Below are 8,649 nucleotides of genomic sequence, written 5' to 3'. Positions count from 1 at the left end.
TTCCTGCAGTGCTGGAGCGCCAGCATCAGCTCCCTGCTACACTCTTGCAGGCAGGAGTCTGGCAAGCCAGAGCTGGAACCAACTGCCTGTCTGGGGAAGGAAGCAGCTCCCTGCACTACCCCTCCTGCCAGCTGCTGCAGCAAGCAAAGCATTGCCTGGAGGCTTTTCCCCCCACCCCTCCAATTGGCTGTAATCATGGACAATAGAAGCTGCAGGGGGCGCTGCCTGGGTGCAAGGAGGGACACAGACCCATGTGCATCCATGGGGAGCTGCACCGAGTAAGCACCCCTCCCTTGCCCAGACTCAATTCTCTCTCTCCACGCCTGCACCTGCCTCCCAGACCCCACACCTCAAGCCTGCTTCCCAGAAGCCCCCCTCCCATACACTAAACCCCTCACTTTTGGCCCAGTCTCAGAGCCTAGGAGAATCTACTAGCCCGTCCCCACCCTCCCATGCTCTGGTATGTGAGGGGAATGTGGGGGAGTGTCTTTCTACTTCATAGTCAGGGGCCACATCAGCAAAGTGTTTTTTTTCTTTGTTTCTCACTTTTGTGCAGACTCTCACCCTGAAAAGGTTCCCCATCCTTGCTTGAGAGTATCAATAAGACACCAGTGGAGAGAGGACAGGGATGGGGAGAAGAAATGGATGGGGTTGAGGAAAGGTGAAACAATGTTGGGATGAGAATAGTACAAAGACCAACTAGGAAGCCTCAGAAAACACAAACAAAACTAAAAGGACAGAGGAGAGAGGTCTGAAGGAGAAATAAGCTGAAAAGGAGTCCTGCTTCTATGGTAGTTGTATAAAAATAAAGTTGTATAAATGCTGGTGTCTAATTATCATTTGCAACTCCAACTGTGTCAAAAAGTGGAAACATTTATACAAGCAATGAAACTGCACGTCAGGAGCACCAGAGATGACAGTCACCATGGGAACATTATCATTTCCCATAAACTGTACTGATAGCACAGAAGTTCAAGGAATGGTCAAGAGAAGTGCAGGATTACTGTATATGGAGAAAGAGACAGAGAGAGACACGTGTGAGTAAGATAAATATTGAGGTGAAAAAGAAGCTAGATTACATTCAATCCAGATTGGAAAGAAATTACACTAATACGAGGAAAACAAAGCAGGAGCTCTGATTTTACCTTTACTGAAGATGTGTGCTCCGGTTATCATTATGTCTTGTGCTCCAGCTGGACTCATTGTTTCTCCAAAACATCTAAATAACAGCAACATGTTTTTTTCCAGTATCAGCAAGCTAGGAGACTACCTTCTTGCTTACTGCAGTTTGTTCAACATTGGACTACTTTGAAGGCTACATAGAAAAGTCCTCATGCAGTGAACAGCCAGATAGATAAGCCAGACCAACAAGAGCACATCCCATTAGTGCCTGACCCTCCCATTTGGTTCCCTATCCAATTGTATATCCATTTCAAGGTTTTAGTGCTAATCTTCAAATATTTCAATTTGTCCTCTAATCTTTTCCATCCATGTGTAGACTTTTCCCATTCATGTGCAGAATAATTTTATGTATACTGAGGCATATGGAAATATGCACCACCAGAGAAACAGAAAAACCAAGGGGTTAATCAGGTGGGTGGCATTTGAATTTCTCCAGCATGGATGCACAAGCACACTGCTTACAGGGAACATTGGCTGAGGCCTAGATAACTCAAAGATTCTCTGTGCAATCCTGCTGGATAGTTGAGATCAATGAGGTGTACACATTGTGGCTCTACAGTGAAACTGGAGATCAGGGCAAAAACCCTGACATAGAACACAGTGCCAGACACCTCTACATATGGTTAATGAATGGCTGACAGCTCTTTTTCCAGAAAAAGAAACGAGAAAAAACATGGTAGTGAAATCATGGAGACGAGACAAGTGTTATCTTTGGCTATGTCTAGACTGCAGGCTTCTTTCGAAAGAGGCTCTAGACTGCACGGAGAAATTTCGAAAAAGCGGCTTGCTTTTTTGAAAGAGAGCACCCAGCGAGTCTGGATGCTCTCTTTCGAAGACGGCCTCTTTACATTGAAGAACGCCTTCTTTCGAAAGAGGAGCTTTCGAAAGAAGGCGTTCTTCCTCGTGAAATGAGGTTTACCGCCATCGAAAGAAAAGCCGCGTTCTTTCGAAATAATTTCAAAAGAATGCGGCTTGAGTCTGGATGCAGGGGAAGTTTTTTCGGGAAAAGGCTACTTTTCCCGAAAAAACCCCTGAGTGTGGACACGGCCTTTGTGAATTAATTTTTTCATTTCTTAATTGTGTACTTGATGGCTACATAGCAGGCTACAGTGATGACACGTTAGGAACGACAGGAAGAAAGACAAGTCTTGAGAGGTGCTGAGCACCCATAACTTGCATTAACTGCAACTAAGAGCATTTCCATGGATTTGGCTTATAGAGAGAGAAAAGGCAGATGGAACTACAAATGGCATTGCCTGTAAGCGGCAGCTCCCAGCAATGACCTTCACAAACATAGGGACACATCTAAAGAAGGAAATGTGCAGCATAAAAGAAAACAGTACAAGAAGGGATCCCCATAAGCTACAGTACAGTTCAGGCATTGCTGTGTTCTGGCTATTTTCAGCTGTCATAACAGCCCATTCTGGCCAAAGCCAGCCAGGCATAAAGTAAGGCTACTCTAACTTATACTGGGGGCTGAGCCCAGAATTAGGGAAGCACATAGATGGAATAAAGGTACCTTTACCACTAACCCTGCCTATGCCAAGCAGAGCTTTGGAAGAACATGAGAATCCAGATGAATTGCCTTCCCTTTCCTAATGCCATTGAAAAATCTTTGGAAGCAGGTTTGGGCCCTTTCTTTCTGAGTTGTGTATATTCAAACTGATAATTGATGCCCCCCACCAGTCACATTTGTTGCCAACATTTTATTCACCCAACACAATGTCCCTTGCAGCCTGGGTCCAGATGATTTTTCAACACAGTTCTGAAACATTTCTGCGGTTGTTTTTTGTTGATATAAAGGGAAATGTATAGATAGCATCAGACAGGAAAATGTTGTATTTGGAGGACCAGGGGCAGCCCGTGGATGTAGGCAACCTTGTCAGTTGCCTAGGGCGCCACGTTAAATGCAGCACCCAATGATGACGCCATTGAGGGCTATGGAGGTGGGGGCGCCGATCGCGCATTCCACCTAGGGCGCCAGTTGTCACTCCTCGAGCCGCTCCTGTGGAGGACCATTGCCCAGAACTGTAGAAGGTATGCTAGCAAGGCGTGGTGGGAATATAATACCAAGCTGAAGTCATTTGCATGGTTCAAATAGCTGCTGGCTCTCATAAACTCCTTCACCTACGCTCCACTCCAGCTACACTACAATCTCACGGTTTAGGGCACTGATGGGAAACTAAGGTTAGTGAGTGGACCGCATGAGCCGCCCTCCTTCATCTCAGTGGGCCGCAAGACTCTCATAACTAAGATGGTGACCCAAGATAAGGTAGTTTTGCTAACTGCGCTTGTGTACCTAGAATTTGCCGCCAATTGAATATGATTCCAATATGGTTCCAGTTGAACCATAGCAGCTCTTTGATTGGATGCAGAGGAAGTGTACAACTCACACAGTCAATGTTATGTATAATCAGCATGCACCTCACTTCAAGTTCCCTTGCTTTACATGCATGGCACTTTAATGATACCAGTAGGGAAAAAAATGACATGGATGGAAACCACCGGATTATGGCAGCCCTGCATGTGAGCAACGGTGAACAAAATGCCTCTATGGGCTATATATGGCCCTCACGTTGCAGGGTGCCAATCTCTGTTCTAGGGTGTTTTCATCCTGCACTCGAAGAAAAGATAAGCTGACACTTTCATTACAAGGTGTTTTTTACTGGTCTATGAATATGCCTTTAAAGGCATGCTCTCAGGTACTGTCTGAGACTGCAAGCCTAATGGTAATTTCACCCTTATATTAGTAAAGCTATTTTGTGAAGCACCCATCATCCTGGCCCTTATTCTTCTTCCCCATTCCCTGGCATGGACACTGGATCCACACCACTTCCTCTGCACGCCCAGAGGCAGAGATGGTTTTTTTAAGGTGGTTCACTTTCATTCCCAGTCATGTAGACACATTCTCAGGGATATGCTCAGGCTCTTAGGTGTGGTTGAAAATGACTGGTTCTTATCTCAGTCTCAGGTTGACTTTTACTGAAACTTTCATAGGAAATAACCTCCCTAAGTAGGATAATGATCAAGTTTGGGATAGTCAGAGAAATTATTTCAGATAAAAAACACCAATTTACGCTAGTCTATGTTTTTTCCTTGCATTATTTTCCTCTCTCCAGTCACACTGAAAGCCAATTTAGAAACTTTGTGCAACCTCTCTTGCACCTATGTGGGTGAATCAGCTTCTAGGGCTGTGTTTCCAAGCCAGCTGTTCACATAAAGGCAGGACTTGCCCCAGCAATATAAACTCTGCTAATCTTTACCCGCCTCCTCCCCCCACAGTATGTGTAAGTTTGACAATCCTTCACAAGGGAGGAGAGGGAGAAGGGAGCTCTCTTCCATTGCAATATTTTATAGAGATCAGGGCTTAATTCTGTATGGCACTGCATGTCCTCCTCACCTCCCTTTGAAGTCAAAGAAAGCTGAGGCAATGCTACCTCACAGGATGCGCTAAAACTGTGAAATTACAAATCTAGGCCACTTACAGTAAAGCTCATTTAAATGATCATGCTACAAAAGAACCAAAGTGAGACATAATTAAATCATGTCAGAGACCCTCAGAATCGAAAAGGAGCTCATTCCAACCAACTTCTTTCCTCAGATAGGATGACTCTGGGCAGAATTTATTAATCATAAAAGGAAAATGATTCATTACAACTAAGGAATGAACTGTGCGTCCCAAGGCCGGTTATCATTAACTGATGTGATCTACTGCCAGGATTTACACTCTGACTTCTGAGCTAAGTTGTGAACAAGTGCTGAAAATCAAATGTAAGGGTACATACTAGGAAACACCTTTTTCATTAAAATATATTCAGGGTTTGTGGTAGGGCAACAAAAAAGAAATCATCCTGATATATTGGCTAAATTATGCCTCCCTCTGGTATATTTGAAGGAGAGAAAAAGTATTGGGAGTTTTTCAACCCTCTATACGTGCATCTGTAAGGATGAAGCACATAATCAGAATGGTTCCTAAAGCCTGATAAGGTGGCTTCCTCAGAAATGTTAGAGGGCATTTCTCAAGGAAGCAAGAGAACTGTCATGGCTCCGCCCCCACTGTGTAGTCACACTGTAGCAAATGCTGGCTAAACCTGTTGGATGGGTGTATCAAGGGGATCTCTTACCAAGGTTTCTCCATAGCTCTGACTGTATTCTGCTCTTCTGAGGCATAAAACCTTTATTTATTTATCTTCATTTTTATTTAAATATTTATTTATTTTTCTCAATCTATAGAGGAGTTAAAATGCAAAAATAAATACATTAATTTAAAAACTGCTGAATAATATATTAATACAAGGGAATTCTCACAGATATTCTGCAAGCAAACGAAGAGACCACTGAACTCAATGCCACTGAACTAAGAGTTTACAGGATTTGGGCCTTGATTCGTTGAACAAATTCTTTGCTCAGCTCTAATTGTAGCTGTTAGTTTTAAGCTGTAGAAAGGAGAGATCATTGGCTACTGATCATAACCTATTTGCTGGGTTTTAAGTGATATCAGAAGGAAATAGGTTCTATCTGCCATTCTGCTGTTGACTTGCTGTGTCATCTTAGGCACTTACGGCCTAATTTTCAGAGGTGCTGAAGGCAGTGGGAGTTGTGAGTATGCAGCACCTCTGAAAATCAGGCCAATACCTTGGCTGAATCTCAGTTAATCCAGATACAAAATAAGTATAAAAATATTATCTTCTCATTCCCCAGGGATATTGCAAGACTTATTAATACATGTATTTAGAATATTTTGAGACCTCAGATGAAAGACACAATATGAGCATTATATTTATTGGTTCTTTTTGTTTAAAATGGTCTGTCATGTTGTGTCCTTTTTTCCCCTTGTAAAGAACTGTATTTAGAATTCCAATTCACACAAGAGTCAGTTGAAGGTTTCTCAATGTGATATCAATATATTTAAATATAGTTTAACTTCAGTGCATGGAGGTTAATGATCCTTTATCTGTCACTCTGATTAGAAAGCACAATGATGACCATGTGATAAATAGCTGAGACACAGGAAAGACACACAATAAGCAGTAGTAGTGCTATAAAAGGAGATTATGGAGAGCCAAGTAGAAAAAGGGAGCAAGAAAGGGGAAGCTAAGTGGTGTAAAGATAATCACATTTTATCTGCTGGCATGAGCTTTTCCTTTTACCTGTGACCTTTGTCTCCCTTCAGCCAGTGTTATCTCTACCTGTCTCCTCCTATTTTCTGTCAACTCATTTTCTGTCTGTCTCCTACTGCTTTCTATTCTATATAGTCTCTCTTTGCTTGTATCCTGGCCCTACAGATCTCTCAGTGCTCCCATAACAATGGGGGAGGTTAACAGAATGCACAAAGTTTATCTTCTCTACCCCATGTTTTATGATACAGCCTTCTCAATATCAGTCACTTACTGCAATTAAAGGAAGATAAGAAGGACTCCATGAACCTGAGTCTGGTTTATATGGGCTCATCAACTCAAATGAGGGGGTTCCCTGGCATGGGTTAGCTGCTGCTGACTTGCTGAGAAGTTTGGAACCGTTCCTGAGCCCCTATTAGTTCATTTGGACGTATGTATTTTAGGAGATCTGAATTGCCAGGCAACTGCATCCCAGAGCACACTGCCTCCCAGGAGCTCACTTATTCAGGTCTTTGGACTCCTGTACCTCACCTTTGCCGTCTTCTAGTGAGGCCAATGACCTGATCCCATTCACCTCTTGCTGGGTTGTTCCTCCCTCCAGCCTACCCTCCCCTTTCCCAAGCCTTATGCCTGAGGATTCTGAGGCTGATTTCTCCATTTTCTAGCTTTGGGGACCTTCTAGCATTAGTCATTTTCCTTTAAAATCCACCCAGCCTTCAAAGCCATCAGGAAGCAGCAGCCTGCCTTCCCTGTACAAACAGTCAGAAAAGGGAAACACTCCCTCCCCCGTAGCAGCCAGCTCCTAAACTAACTACTAGAGCAATATAGCACCATCTGAGGCTGAGCAGACAACTTTAAGGGAAACGGAACCACAGAATCGTGAATATTGGAACTGGAAGGGACCTCGAGAGGTCATCGAGTCCAATCCCCTGCCCTCACAACAGGACCAAGCACCATCTAGATCATCCCTGACAGGTGTCTGTGTAACCCCCTCTTAAACATCTCCAGTGATGGAGATTCCACAACCTTCCCTAGGCAATTTATTCCAATGTTTAACCACCCTGACAGGCAGGAAGTTTTTCCTTATGTCCAACCTAAACATCCCTTGCTACAATTTAACACACAACACACATTAACAGGTGTGTTATGAGCAAGACACGAGAAGTCATTCTTCCATTCTACTCTGTGCTGGTTAGGCCTCAGTTGGAGTATTGTGTCCAGTTCTGGGCACCGCATTTCAAGAAAGATGTGGAGAAATTGGAGAAGGTCCAGAGAAGAGCTACAAGAATGATTAAAGGTCTAGAGAACATGACCTATGAAGGAAGGCTAAAAGAATTGGGTTTGTTTAGTTTAGAAAAGAAAAGACTGAGGGGGGACATGATAGCAGTTTTCAGGTATCTAAAAGGGTGTCATAAGGAGGAGAGAGAAAATTTGTTCATCTTGGCCTCTGGGGATAGAACAAGAAGCAATGGGCTTAAACTGCAGCAAGGGAGATTTAGGTTGGACATTAGGAAAAAGTTCCTAACTGTCAGGGTGGTCAAACACTGGAATAAATTGCCCAGGGAGGTTTTGGAATCCCCATCTCCGGAGATATTTAAGACTAGGTTAGATAAATGTCTATCAGAGATGAGTATTTGGTCCTGCCGTGGGGGCAGGAGACTGGACTCGATGACCTCTCGAGGTCCCTTCCAGTCCTAGTATTCTATGATCCTATGATTTAAGCCCATTGCTTCTTGTCCTTTCCTCAGAGGCCAAAGAGAACCATTTTTCTTCCTCCTCTTTGTAACACCATTTTAGATACTTGACAAAGTCCTACTTGCACCTAGTAACTGCCGTTGGAGGAGGGTCAGTCTGATTTCTAACACCCCACCAGGGTCCCTGGATTTGGGGGGGGATAATGGACCCAACTAGACAATTGCCCTCTAACTGAGAAGAAGCAGCTACCTGGTGATACTTCTGAAGATTCAGGAGAGGAGATTTAGGAATAAGCAGAAGAATCAATAATTTGAAGATAACAAAACAGTGGTTTGGGTTGAAGGGCCAAAGCCTCTTGGTAGCGTGTGGTATTGTACAAATATCAGTAAGTCCAGGTCTACCAAATGTTCATGGAGTGTAAGGCTAACACTCAAACCCATTCTGGGTCAGGTGTATTCAAGGTTCTGATGAGAAGAATATCTACACTATTGGACACTATAAAAGTGCTTCTCTGACAGGATCCTTGGGACATTGTTTAGCATTATCAGGGTTCACCCTGGGATTCTTGCCACCTAGGGCTGAAAACTGTCCCCCTACTCTGACCTGAAGTGGTGACTTCAGATAACAAAACAAAATGGTCATCTCCTTTCCTCAT

The sequence above is a fragment of the Pelodiscus sinensis genome, chromosome 1 (genome assembly GCF_049634645.1).
Source record: "Pelodiscus sinensis isolate JC-2024 chromosome 1, ASM4963464v1, whole genome shotgun sequence".
Taxonomy (NCBI): Eukaryota; Metazoa; Chordata; order Testudines; family Trionychidae; genus Pelodiscus; species Pelodiscus sinensis.
This window is presented reverse-complemented; position numbering follows the sequence as displayed.